General features: G+C 42.5%; 1 pseudogene; it reads left to right on the top strand.

The window, feature by feature from the left end:
• The first annotated feature begins 7,158 nt into the window (after window positions 1-7,158).
• LOC136523310 (cytochrome P450 704C1-like) lies at window positions 7,159-14,710 on the top strand (annotated as a pseudogene).
• Window positions 14,711-15,355: the final 645 nt, after the last annotated feature.

The following is a 15,355-nucleotide window of genomic DNA, read 5'->3' as shown; positions in this document are numbered from 1 at the left end:
GTGGTTGCATTATGCTCCTTGGATGATTAAATATTTGGAATATATATTGATGTCTCTGTTTGTAACTGTGATGCTCCTAAAACAAGACTGTATCTTGCAAATTTTTCCCGTAAACCTTTAATCATACTACACTTCTATAAAGGCACAAATATAGTACACATATTAACTATAAATTTATTAGAACGTGTATAATCCAAACGTATTGTACATACGCTTTGTAGATGAATCTAGGATGGTGAGGACTGCCTAGTGCAGATGTTCACCGAGGGAATAGATGGAGGTCGTCGTTTCTTCAAATGCTCGCGAGCATGGGTAATTGCTATTACTATTTGTTTCTTCAATATGTTTGTCTTGTATATCACTTACACGACATACTTATTGTAGTCTTCCTTGGCCGAAGAAAACTATGGGTTCAGTAGGTGGGTCGATCCTCGACCTATTTATCCACATGCGGAGTACATCTACTACCTACAGGGCCGTATCTTCGATCTAGAAAGGGAAGTTAGCAGCGGTTACAAGGACGATGGACATGACAACAACAACAATGGTGTCGATTCACAGGAGGCACTCTGCAATGATCCATATTGCACCTGCCCTAACCACAAGAACAAGGGGCCTCCCCCGTCACCCCCGCCACCACCACCAACAACAACGGGAGGCTACTATGGAGAAGGTGCAACACAATTTGCTATGTGGCCACACTACTAGGATGACTTTATCTTTTTCACATGTACCCAGGTTTAATTACCTAAGGCATGTTAGGTTTAATTACCTAAGGCATGGTTTTATTACCTAAGGCATGTTAGGTTTAGTCGAATGAAACTCTATACCTAGGTTTGGTACATGTAGTCACATGCTATTTAATGTGTTTCGTGTGTTGATTTATATAATGCCGTACGTCGTTAGGTTTTTTTGCAGCACGTGTTCACATTTCAATACGTCCGTATCATTAAGCGGAATATTAAGACCATAGATAATGAAAACAACCACATAATGAAAAGTTCAATACTATGCCACATTACACAACATATTAATACTACAACTACGTGCCGACAGTAGACATAGGGGTAAATGCACTTCCAAATCCTCAGTCTGAAACGTACTGAGTAAGCAACTCATCATCCGAGTACCAGTCCTCTACTACAACCCTGTTGCTGTGGCTAGGCTCAACTACGTTGCTCTGACCTACCTATCGCTTGTAGTAAGCGGCCTCCGCTTCATCTGTGGCCGCTGCGGCCTGAGTGAAGAACGCGTCGTCATCCTCCTCCGCCTGTAAGCCCGCCTCTGCTAGAGCGATGAGCTCGCTCAATCTGCTAGTGTCGTCCTCAGCCTCCTACGCCTGAATGCCCGCCTCTGCTAGAGCGATGAGCTCGCTAAGTCTGCCAGTGTTGTCCTTAGCCTCCTGCGCCTGCATGCCCGCCTCTGCTAGAGCAATGAGCTCACTTAGTCTAGCAGTGTCGTCCGCATCCTCGTCTCCCTCATCAGACAACACAATCGGTGATTGAACGGTGTGACCAGCTCGCGATCTATGGTCATCTAACTTCTCCTCATACCTTGTATGAGCCACCTCTGCGGCATGTTCCCCGCTGCAACCAATCCCTTCATATATAAAATGCAATCAGTTAGCAACACGATTATATTACATTTAAAACCAGGCAACGAAAAAAAGGTTTTTAAGCACTCACTGGCACATAATGTAGCAACATGCTCGTTCAAGACCTGCATCTGTACTCTTGTCTCCTCCCTTGCCTCATTCCTTGTCCTCTCCTCCTCTAACGTCAACCGCCTCTCCAATCCCCATTTGTTAAGCCCAACATCGATCGGGTTACAAATACCGCGCTGTCTAGCAAACTCACGCATCTTTTCTTTGTGATGTTTAACGAATAGGTTGACGTAGTCAGGTCCATATCCCCTCTTCCATGCAATTAGTTGCCTCTTCTTTAGTTCATCCAAGAACTTAGCTTGTCCATCATAACATTCCCAACTGCATTTCCTAGTGCTCTGTTCAAAAGAAATATTATATCATATATGTCTTAGCAAAACAAACAAAATACGATTTCATGTTTATCAGAAAAATAACGAACCTCATCATACTCAATCATATGGCCACAATAATGGCATATTCCAAGCTCCGAAGGGACTAGGCCATAGTTGGATTTTACACCACATTCGCATATGACAGGAGGTGCTTTGTAGATTACCCTTTCTTTCTTCTTTTCCTTAACCCTCCGCGGTTCTTCCGGCCATTGGTTCTTAGGTCCATACAACCACTCCTTGAAACGACACTTCACCATTGAAAACACCTAAATAATGAGACATTAGTACATGAACACATATAGCTCAAGATTTCAACACATACACTTTGCACTTACTTCATGCTTGTTTGGACACATAAACTCCAACGTATTCTCAGGGTTTATCACAGCTCGATCTCCGCAATCACACAGAGGAGGTTCCTCAAGTCGTCTAACTATGGCTAGGTGCTTCTTCTTAGCCGTCATTGGCGGAGGGTTAGGGGGGGGGGGTGGAACCCACCGCTTGAAGTGCTCATGTGGATGTCTCCCTCTAAACCAATCGTCGAACAAGAGGTACCTAGGATCAAACTTGTCTGCACCATCGATCCACTGAAAGAAAAAGCACCTCTCATGGTCCTACACAACGAGATTCCAACAAAATATTAGTAGCATACTTACACAAATAAAGAAAAAGGATAGTGCAAACAATTTCTTACATTAAACCGACTACATGTGTAGAAGCAACGCGCCGCTGTGTCCGGATGTTTTGATTGAAAAACATGGTCCGGGAAACCACAGTCACAGTTAGGGACAGGGAGATCAGGAGGGATGGGGGCATCTTTGCTAGACGTATTGGGGTATAATTCTCGAGGATGACCCTGTTTTCGCCAAAACTCCTCCTGAAACATTTCTTGCATCTAACAAAACGGATGTAATTTAACAAACATAAATCAAAACATCACAAATAAATATCAATGAGAACCATAACTACAATACAACCAATTTCGTTCTAAGAACCGAAAGCAGTTAACATTAAACCCTAAACCTAGGGTTTCTCATTTGATCCACAACAATGAACCTATAACATAACTACATGCGCCTAGGTTTGCTAGCTTTTTCCATGCCTTGGAATCAACCTACGGTTGTATAATACATATATTGAGGGATACAATGAAACCCTAAGTGATGACGATTCTTAGGTTCACAAATCTGACTAATATATACCGAATCGATGCGAAAAAACAAGGAGGGGAGCGAGGATACCTTGCTCTCGAAGATCTATGGATCAAATCAAGGTTTTCAAGGTCCAATATGTCGATTCGTGAGGTAAGGTGAAGTGGGGAGAGAAAAACCCGAGAGGGAGGAGAAAGAAGAGGAAGAACGCTCGGGCAAGAAGGTTGGCTCGGGGTTAAATGCAGGGAGTTCGGCGCCAGTCACTCTGGCGCGAGCCTCCTGGTAGGTCAACGACCGTGCCCAAGAGCTCGGCGCCAGCATCAATGGCGCCGAGCTAAGGGTCCATTTCCTGAATTCTTTCCGCCAGGGGTCTATTTGTGAGAAACTTTCAAAAAAGGGCCAAATTGTAAAAAATTCGGCCCTGGTGCGGCCAAACCCTAACCACCGCCCTGGTGCTCCCCACGGCGCCCTCCCCCTCCCCCTTCTTCCACCCCCGGGCCTCTCCATCGGTGCGCCACGCCCCGCCATGGCGGGCCTGCCGTGCGGGCGGCGGCCATGACGGGCGATGCCGCCCAAACAGCGCCGACGTCGGAGTCCGCGTCCCCACCTCCTCCTCCGCTGTGCTCCTCCCTTCCTCAGCTGGAGCACTTGGCGTAGTCGTCGGCCGGCGCACGGGCAGCGCAGCTGCATTGAGCCCCGGTGGCGGCGGGTCGTCCGGGGCGCGACGTGCCACCGGGTCGTCGCTCGTGGGATCCTACGGTGCTCCGCCGCAACCGGAGCCGACCCCTCTCTCCCCTGATGCCGCCTCCTTCTTCCCCTCCGCCGGTAGGTCCAAATCCATGCGATGGGATGAGATCTCCCTCACTGACGACGAGGACGAGCGCTCCCCCTCCCCCTACCTCGAGGCTGCTCGCCGGGCGTTGGCGCAGCCTGCCTCGGCGGGAGCACCTCCCACAGTCGACGCCGCGCTAGGCCCCAGCGAGGTCGTCGCGGCCAACCCAGGCATGGCGGCTGACGTGATGGCCCGGTGTTGCCTTACCCGGTGTGGGCGTCGTCGACCAAGGCGCGCAAGGCCGGAGGCCAGTTGTGGGACTCATCGCTCCGTTCCGGCGACGGAGACCCGGGCTGTGGAGCGGATTTCGGTGCACCAGCGGCTGGGTCCTCGCCGCATGTCCACCACACCTGACGCCGATGGGCCACCACGTCATGCCCAGTGCCCCGCCCACCCCACCGTCTCCTCGTCGCACCCACCACGCATGGCATCTCCGGCGGATGCGGATGGGTTCCATCTTATCGAGAGCAGGCGCCGCTAGATCTCATCGAGAGCAGGCGCCGTTAGATGTCCATAAGAATGCCATCTTATCGAGAGTAAAATCAAATTGTCCTTAGTCAGAATAGCATTGTTCATAACAAGCCATAAGAAAATCTTTATTTTACTAGGAATCTTACTTTTCCACAGTTTCTTTTGGTATATGCCAGATTCATTCATAGACAAAGCATCATAGACAGATTTGACAGTAAAACGCCCTTTAGGTCCAAATTTCCAGGTAATAACATCCTTACCAATATTTAACGTAACCTCTCTCACATCTGCACAAATCCTATCCCAATCAAGTTTCCAATTATCCACCAACCATCTTGTAAAAGTGATTAGTTGTGGGTTGTTCTTCACATCATATACAGAAATATCAGGTTGTTCACACAACTTAAACAGATCAGGATATAGAAGATATAGGGTTTTTTCATATAACCAGGGGTCTCTCCAAAACAGGGTACTTCTATCATTTTTCACAGAAATCTTCCTTCCTTGCAGATATATATCTTTGATTTTGAGTAAATCAGACCAAATAGCTGAATCAGTTTGCCTATGTTTCACAGTACAAACAGATCCTTTTTTGATGTATTTGAGCTTTATTATTTCTTGCCACAGACCCTGCTCATTTTCAAGTCTCCACCACCACTTACAAAGCAGACTAACATTCATTCTCCTTGTATCTTTAATGCCTAAACCTCCCTTCTTTTTACTTTTACAGATTTTAGTCCACTTTATTAAATGGTATTTCTTTTTAGTCCCCCCACCTTGCCAGAAAAAAGTTCTCCTAATCTGATCCATCTTTCTCACAATGGTCTTTGGTAACAAATAGATAGACATTTGATACATTGGGGCATTATTCAGGCTAGAAGAAATCAAGGTGGACCTCCCAGCTATAGACATGGTACCCCCCTTCCATATATCAAGTCTTTTTGATGATTTATCTAACAAAGGTATCCAATCAATGATGTGAAGCCTACTGGGACTTATAGGCACTCCCAGGTACTTAATAGGGAATGATCCAATTTGACAACTGAAAATCTCAGCATATACTCCAGCCCAATTATCCTCATCATTAATTGTAAGAATTTCACTTTTGAGAAAATTAATCTTGAGTCCAGTTATTAATTCATACATGTAGAGTAAGAGTTTCAAGTTTTTGTGAAAATAGCTTGTGTTATTGTCACCATACAAAAGCCATTGCTCATGGCTTCTATTATGCCAATAAGCTTCTTCTTGCTCAAGGAGTTGAAGATTTTCTTTCAATAAACCAACTGTCTTAATCATTTGATTTCCACTGAGTCCAACAGACTTCTCAATCAGTTCAAGTTCACTTAACTCCTCACTAAGCAATCTTCTTTTTTTCCTTGTTTCACCTTGAATGTTGAACCCCCATCCCTTGAAGTATTGTTTCAATAACTTCAATTTCTGGAGGATCTTATCTAATGTGGTAGCAGCCCCACACTGTTTATCCCAGATCTTCCTAACAATGGGAATGAATTCAGGATTATTTAACCAACTCAGCTCAAACTTAAATTGAATAGTCTGCTTAGCTTTTGTTGGACCAGAAGACAGGATAAGGTGGTTATGATCAGAAATTTCTCTAGGTAACCTAGTTACCAGAGAGTTAGGAAAAAGATCTTCCCAATCTTTTGAAACAAGAATCCTATCTAATTTTTCCAGAATGGGGGGATCTTGATTATTAGTCCAGGTGTACAGACCACAAGACATCACTATTTCCTGGAGCTCATGGAAGTTGATAAGAGTATTAAACATACCAGAGTATCTCTGCACTCCTCTCTCTTTGTTTCTTTCCTTAGCATATCTAATAATGTTGAAATCAACCCCAATCAAAATGGGATCCTTGTTTCTAGAACAAAAGGCAGATAATTCAGATAGAAATTCAATCTTATACTCATCTTGTGCAGCACCATATACCACAAGAAAATTCCATTTTATTTTATTTACTTTGTCCCACAAATTCATTTGCAACATATGGTCACCCTGCTGAAAGGAACCCACATTATAAAATTCTCTTCTGACACCAGCTAAGATTCCTCCAGATCTACCTTTAGCAGGGTTACATAACCATATGCAATCTTGTTGAGGATCAAATCTCCTCAGAATTCTATCATCACAATCACAAATCATTGTTTCCTGAATACCAATGAAATGGAATTTATACTGAAAGATCAGATTTTTCAAGTAAGAAGCAACACCCTTTTTCTTAAGACCCCTACAGTTCCAGATCAAGCCTTGTAATGACATTTTTATTTTTTGACTTTGCTGCTCTTAGAGGAAGTAGCCCTAGAGGACTTTCTACCTCTGTTTGTTTTCAAGCTTGGACCTTCCAAGTCTTGAATCCTACTATTAATAGTAGGAGAGAATTTAATATTTTTCCTCCTTTCTCTTCTTTTTTTTCTAGATTCTACAAGGATAAAATCTTCTGGTTCAGAAGATTCCTCTCGTAGCCATTCAAGTTGCAGGGGATCATTATTATTTTCTTGTTGCTCACCTGTTTCAGGTTGAGCCTCTGCATTCTTATCAACTTGTTTAAAAAATAACTCATTTCTGGCACAATCAAGTTGTTTTAGCAGGTCAAAAGTATCAAAATCATTATCCTCTAAGACAATACCCATATCAGAAGTAACATGTACAATGTCCTCAACTGAAAGAACAGAAAAAGAATTGGCTCTTGAAGAGTTACCTTCCAAATTCTTGGTTTGAGCCGCCTTCTCAAATTTTTCTTGAGTTGTGAAATGGGAATCCTTTTTGAGCCTTTCACTCCTCCTAATTCCTTGATCTTGAACCTCCATTCTTTTAGCATCTGCTGCAGGTTCTGCCAGCTGAGACTTGTCTTGCCGCAGCCTTTCTGGTGCTCACCCTCTACGTCCTGGGCGTCGTCACGTCCTTCGCCGTCTTCTGCGCCAGAGAGTTCACCTGGAGAGACCCGGACCGGCCACCACTCATGGGGACGGTGCTCCGGCAGCTCAAGAACTTCGACAGGCTGTTCGACGAGCATGTCAAGTACGCGCTGGTGCATCACACCAGCAGACGTCTACCCTGGACACAGCGAGCTCTTCACGGCCGACCCGGCTGTCATTGAGCATGTCCTCAAGACCAGTTTCAGAAAATACAGCAAGGTGGTTCCCAGGACCATCAAATTCTTTTCCATCCGTCTTAGATCAGCACATAGTTCAATTTATGTGCCAGGTGCCTAAATACTGCATCAAATGGTGTCAAAACTTCAGTAATATGCAATTACCTTGAAACAACACTTAACTTCATTCAGCAATAACACTACAGTAAACTGCAAGCAAAAATAGTTAGTACTCAATACATCGTCATGCATAAGAAATGTAGATTATCCTCAGACTTAAACTTATTTTAAAGAAGATTATCATCAGCCTGAAACTTTATTTTAAAGTGTATCTTCATTCTTCTGTCAGATAATTTAGCTACTACCATACAAGCAATTGATTTTACTTAGATAGATATGACAGGCTACCACAATATGACCTTATATGAACATGATTTTGAACTCATTTGAGGCTGAAACACAGGGAGCCTACAATATTTGAGTTACGAAGGATCTCTTCGGGGATGGAATTTTTGCAATAGACGGGGATAAGTGGAAGCACCAGAGGAAGCTGGCAAGTCATGAATTTTCAACCAAAGTGCTACGTGAATTCAGCAGTGTTGTCTTCAGAACGAATGCTACAAGACTGGTAGATAAGAGATCATCTGCAGCAGCTAACAGAACTATTCTAAACATGCAGGTACATACATGACTAACATGAAAGTGCATATATATTATCAATTCGTTAATACAGTCATATTGGTAGATGTTAGTTAAGTGATACATAATATTTGTATTTGATAGAAAAATTGGATCATATTAATGCATTTTTCAGGATCTTTTGATGAAAACAACTATGGATTCAATCTTCAAAGTGGGATTTGGTTTCAGATGAATCTAGTGTTCAGTTCAGCAATGCCTTTGATGAGGCAAACTCAATATACCACCGATATGTCAATCTGTTCAACTGAAACGATATTTCAATATTGGATCAAAAGCGAAGCTTATAAAGAACACTCAGATCATTGATGAAATCGTCATGAAGTGGATCCACCAAAAGAGAGAGCAAATGAATGGGCAAGATAATGTAAGGGCTGCAAAACTCTAACCTGAATATAAGCTTGTTTTAGATAAAAGGCATTGCCCGGCTTTATAGAAAGCGTAACGAGCCACAGTTTATGTTGCTGGGGAGACCAGCTTACAAAGAGAGTTCACGACACTTCGAAGAGTGCCTTCCCAGAGAAGTTTGTCAAAAGACCTCTAACCTGAACCACAGCAAACTCCTAATGCGCCAACGAAGAGAAAAACACCATGAAAAACATAGCGCGACAACTTTTTACAATAGAAACAGCGTAAGCTGAAACCGAGTGAATCATCTCGTCCACCAGAGGCTTCAGTTTAGGCTTCAAGAGCGGGCTCCAAGTCTTCGCCAGCGTGATCCTGTGAATTAGGGCCACCGGTGCGGACAGCATCCTCTTGTTGAACACCACATCATTATGAGCCTTCCAGATGGACCACAGCGCACCTGCACAAATGAACAGCGTTACCCCTTGCTTCTTCCCCCTACATCTCTCTACAATCTCTCTGAAGAACGAATCACAGCTAGTTGGAGAGGCTGCCCAGCCCCAGCAGTCTCTCAAGAAGGACCAGAGGAAAACAGCTATCGGGCATTGAAAGAGAATATGATCTGAAGTTTCTAGCTTGCCACACATAAAGCACTCCTCTTGCCCTGACCATTTTTTCTTTTTTAGCTACACAGCACACTGAATGCGATCATGTGTCGCCATCCACAGGAATATCTTACTTTCAAGGGAATATTACATTTCCAAATTATCATCATTCTGCTGTCTGTAACACCTCCAGTAGTCATGAACCTGTAAAGAGATCTTGCCGAATATTTTTTGGATCTGTCCAGAGTCCAGAACACTCCATCCCTCCCCTCTGTCAGTTCCACCGAGCTCAATAACTCTAACAAGTCGTTCCACTCTTCTAACAAAGATTCATTCATTTGCCTTCTGAACTCAATAGACCACTGACCATCCACATAAGCTTTGCTGACCTCTAAGTCTGGATTGGAAGTAATCCTGAACAGGTTAGGAAAACTGATTTTCAGAGGACAATTACCCAACCAGCAGTCGTGCCAGAAACTGGTTTGAACACCAGATTTAATGGAAACACCTCGACCCCTTTGGTACCACTCTCTTATGTCAAGCAAAGATCTCCAAAACTGGGAGCCTTTCCTGTTTGTGATCTGGAAAATGCTTTTATTGCCCAAATATTTTTCGTCAGCAGTGAACAGCAAAGACTATTATCACCTCTCTCAAGCTTGTCAATCCACTTGGCTAAGAGACATGTATTCATAACTCTTAACATCTAGGAAACCTAATCCCCCAAACTCTTTAGGTCTATTTAAAGCTTCCCATTTTATCATATGATATTTTCTTTTCTTGGCTGTCCCTTGCCAATAAAATCTCGACCTTATGGAATCTATTCTCTGAAAGTTACCCTCATAAAGCTGATACACTCCCATAGTATACATGGGGACACTGGAAAGGCAGGAATCAATTAGAATAGATTTTCCCCCTGATGATAAGTAGTCACACTGCCAGGTTCCAAGCCTCTTCTCAATTTTCTCACTAACATAACTCAATTCTGCTTTAGAAACTTTAAAGCTGCTGACTGGCATGCCTAGATATTTCATAGGAAAAGAACCAATCTTACATCCCAGGGAATTAGCTGCCAAGCATTGTTCTTCCTCACTGAGACCAATGGAAAAAATTTCACTTTTCTCAAAGTTGATTTTCATCCCTGACATTGCTTCATAACAAGAGAGAATCAATCTGGCATTCCTTAAAATCTCAGGAGAGTACTGTAGCAGGATCACAGTATCATCAGCAATTCAGCATACTGCAAATGAGATAGACCTCCATCCACCAAATTAGGAACCAAGCCATGAATAATTCCTGCAGTACAAGCTCTAGAAAGCATAGCCGAAAGGGCATCAGCCACAAGGTTAAAAGGCAAGGGAGACAAAGGATCTCCCTGTCCGAGCCCTTTGTAGCTTCTGAAGAACTCTCCTCTTTCTCCATTTATGTCAACACATACCCTGCCACCTCTCACAGCCTTGCTTATCCACTGAATCCAAGTATTTACAAAACCTTTTCTATGTAGCACCTCTTCCAAAAAATCCCAGTTAACCTTATCGTAGGCCTTCTCAAAATCTAATTTTATGAACACTCCCGAAGACTTAGAAGATCTCACCTTATGCATCACCTCTTGCATTATCACTACCCCTTCAAGTATGTTTCTGCCAGGAATGAAAGCTGTTTGGAAGGGGCTGATCACTTTATCAATCACAGATGTAAGTCTCAATGTCAAAGTTTTAGTGATGATTTTGTAAATAACATTCAGTAAACATATGGGTCTGAATTGTTTAATAGTAGTTGCAGGTTTAACTTTGGGTAGCAAAATTATAACTCCATAATTCAGTCTCCACAAAGTGACCAGCATGTAAACAATCTAGCATCTCCTTGATATCACCCCTGATCCAAGGCCAAAAGGCTTTAAAGAACTCCACTGAAAACCCATCAGGTCCTGGTGCAATATTGTTTTTCATCTCTTTGATTGTAGCATCTAGTTCCTCTAGAGTGAAAGGTCTAGTAAGAAATTCATTATCAGCCTGTTGAATCTGCTGGTTTGAAGGCCATAGATCCAAGTCCAGATGCATATCTGCCACCTCAGCACTTCCAAACAACTGTTTGTAGTAATCTGTTATATGAGCTTTTAGACATTGGGGGTCTATTGTGTATTGTCTCTTGGCCATCAACTTCCAGCATGGCTATCTTCATTTTCCTTCTCCTGCCATTGGCACATTTGTGGAAAAAACTAGAATTGGAGTCTCCAGCCAGAATCCATTTCTCCCCACCTCTCCTCTGCCACTGAATCTCCTCATCTGCCAAGATCTGTTGCAACATTTTCTCTAGTTCATATCTCTCATTCCACTCCACCTGAGCCAAGGGTCTTGAGTTACTCCAGTCATCTAAAGCAGCAATCCTTCTCATAATGTCTTGCTTTTGCTTCTTCTGTTGGCTGTCATTGTTTTGTCCCCAACCTTTAATAGCTCTTCTAAGCTTGCTAGAAATGATGTGCCAATGATCCAAGGGATATCATACTTATACCTTGATGGCCATTTGCCCTGCACCCACTCTTTGAAACCAACCTGGTTCAGCTAGTGAGAACTGAATCTGAAATAGTGATGCTGAAATGCCGGTCCATCGCCCGTATCCAGCAAAAGAGGGTTATGATCCGACTCCAATCTTGGTGCAGCAACTACAGTTGTGAGATCAAACTTGTCCTCCCAAGCATTTGAGACCAGAACTCTATCTAATACGCACATAATCGGAGGGTTTTGTTTGTTGGTCCAGGTGTATCTACTACCAGATCTGTGTAATTCTCTCAGCGAAGTAACATTTATCATATCATTGAAAGCTTCCATCAAATGAACATCAACATTGCCAGAAGATTTCTCCTCTACCTTTCTTACCAAATTAAAATCTCCGCCAAGCATCATAGGTAGGTCAGAGTTCAAGACTTTATTCTGAATTTCCTCTAAAAACTCTAATTTTCTATCATCATGGGCAGGCCCATAGATGTTTAGAAGCATCCATTGGAAGCCATCAGCTTTCATGGATAAAGTGCAACTCTGAAAAAATTCCCCTTGATCTTCATCTATTACAGAAGCTAACTCCTTGTCTATCCCCATTAACAGGCCTCCTGAATGACCTGAGCATGGAAGCCACGACCAGAACATGTCCTTCTGTCCAGCAAACCTCTCTAACTCTCTCTGTTTGAAATTTGCTTTAATAGTCTCCTGAAGGCAAATACAATCAAAGCTATGTTTATTAACTAACTCTATCAGAAGTTTTCTTCTCCCTGCACTGCCCAAACCTCTTATATTCCAGAATAATATCTTCATCCTTGATCTAGAAGGGATAAGTTATCATCTTCATTAGCTCGGCCCCCATTCAACTCTAAACTGGGGTTTTGCTGATCATTAGAACTCTCATCATTAGACATACCTCTATTCTCAGAAGAACTCGACATTATTTTCTGTTTTGTAAGTAGCATAGCCGCCAAGGCCTCTTCCTTGGCTTGTATCAGGGAAATATTGGCCAATCTGGTTGCCTCCTCTTGGCCCAACGTGAAACCACATGCTTTCGAAATCTCATCTAAGGAACAAGAAGATTTGAGAGTAGAGGGTTTAGGACATGAAGTAGTACCTTTAGTGCCAGCTTTCCTGGCCATTGCTTTTTCCAGAGCAGGAACCTCCTTGTCTTGAACCCTTGAGCTTTGTCTGGTGCAGCGGCTAGCCTTCATTGTCTCAACCGCCACAGCAGGAGCATCAGCAACCGCCTGACCAAGCAGAACCTTATCAGTTTGTAAGGCCTCTGAGAGCTTCATCCTGATAGCTTCATCATCATCTCCCTGATGCCCATTAGTCTTGTGATTTTTTTCTGGAAATTGGACCACATCTTTATCTCCACTCTCTATGAATTGAAAGTCCAACTCAAGCAAACCAGGGTTCCCAAATTTACTGGCTTCCTGATCAGCCACATATTCTTCCGCTACCAATTCTCCAGTAGCAGTTTGCACTGAAGGGGTAACTTGGAGCGTAGCACACAGAACTCTAGAGTGCTTTTCATTCAACTTTAGTGACATAGGTTGCTGATCCCGAACCAACTGATGATTTAGACTGACTGCCAGATCATGCATCTCCTGAAAAATGTCAGTGGTTTGGGACACTGTACCTTGTACCTCAGTATCCTCAGCACTGTCACCATGGTTTGCTAAATTTGCTTTTTTGCCTTGGTAGTTAGAAGAACCAACCCCTGGATGCCCAGATGATTCTGTAGGAGGTGGTTTACCAGATTCCAGCCAACCATGGCTCTCCTGTGATTCTGGATCTTCTTCATCAGTAATATCATCATCCAAATCATCCAGATCATCATCAGGTTTGTTGGGAGGATATTTCTGTAGCTTATCAGAGTAGAACCATGAGATCTTTCTGCCTTTCTTGTTAATAAACACCTCTGAAGTACCCCCAATCTGGTTAGGATTCTTACATGAGACTTTCACCCAAACAGATTTCCATTGAAGAGAGGGCAAGTGAACTTCCTCAGGATCACCAACCAACCTGGCCAATTCCATAATTGCAAACTCTGTTCTGGCATTATCTGGGACCCCAACAGCTCTGACCCACATGGATTCCAGGACTTGAAAAACACCAGGATCAAGAGCTTAGTACCTCTACCCTCTAAGACAGATATCATAGCTCTAATTGGAACATCAGCCACAACCTTGCTATCCTGTTTGGTCTCTGGGATATCAACGTGTATATGCTGCCTTCTGTGTTGGTATATGCTTTTTAGTAACAACCTGATGAAGAAAACTCAATCTGGCACTAAAAATAAGAGATCTTTGTGTCTAGCCATGAGATATTTGCATCCTAACAAGATGGACAATTTTATATCTGTTGAAGGATCAATATGTCATGCATCATATGCAAACCACCTAAATTTTCAAGTAAATCATATCTGAAGGGTGGTGTGATTCTCTTTATCAGCTCTTATGTCTTGTGGATCATGTACTCTCCAGAAAGTTTGAGTAGCTTTTGAATCTATTGTTAGTATCCAGAGTAAAATATACTGCACAGTTTTACTTCTGCAATATCTTCTCTTAATTGAACTCTATCTGCACCTTTATGATGCATGCAGAAAGCCAGAGAGGACATACTATCAAGATTCATAATAGCAAGCAAGGACGACCCTGAAACAATCAATGATCCTTACCTGCGTGGCATAGTCCTCAATTTTCTGATTGCTGGGAAAGACACAACTGGGAACACACTCCTGGTTCTCCTACATGCTTTGCAAGAATCCTATAGTGCAGGATAAAGTTGCCCTTAAAATTAAGGAGTCCGTTGAGTGGGCTGAGGAAGATAACAACACAGAAGACTTCACTGCAAGATTGAATGACGGAGCAATTGACAAAATGCACTACCTCCACGCTGCAATCTCTGAGACACTACGGTTGTATCCAGCTGTTCCAGTGGTACAAATAAATCTTTTGTAGGCTATTCCTTGACTAGGGTCGATGTAAACAAATTTGATCATGATTTAGCCTAATTGGGATATCAGACATGACATGGCTACAATAATCTACAAAGTGTTATTAACATATCCATCGTAATGAAATATGAAAGTCCTTTGTTACCAGTATGAAATTAACTAGCTAACTGCAAAGGATCTTAGTTAGATGGTTTGGAGTGAAAATACACCAACTATTACAAATACAAGAAGTAGTCTTTAGATACAAGATGACACATAAATATTATTTTAATACTATAGGTAACTTTTAATATTATTTTAATACTATTAATGATACATAAATATTAAATTAATTTTAGTATTTTTCTATTTTAGTTTAAATCTAATATATTTGTTGTTGTAAATTATTTTAATACTTTAATTTATTTTTTGCTGATGTAAATTACTTTATATAATTTATAATTTCATGATAAATATTATATAAATAATGATTGATTAATTGACACATGTTGGATCCACGTCTAACGTACAGTCAGCGTGCCACGCCAGCTTATAGAGTGGGTTAGACCGCATTTGGACCGGGATGACACCGCCGGTCAAGTTTAGGGACCTATGATGATCACCTTGAAAGTTTAGGGACCTGAATGACACGTTCTGCCAAGTTTAGGGA

Source organism: Miscanthus floridulus, chromosome 18 (assembly GCF_019320115.1).
Source record: "Miscanthus floridulus cultivar M001 chromosome 18, ASM1932011v1, whole genome shotgun sequence".
Taxonomy (NCBI): Eukaryota; Viridiplantae; Streptophyta; class Magnoliopsida; order Poales; family Poaceae; genus Miscanthus; species Miscanthus floridulus.
Note: the sequence above shows the minus strand (reverse complement) of the source record. Positions and strands in the feature narration are given on the sequence as shown.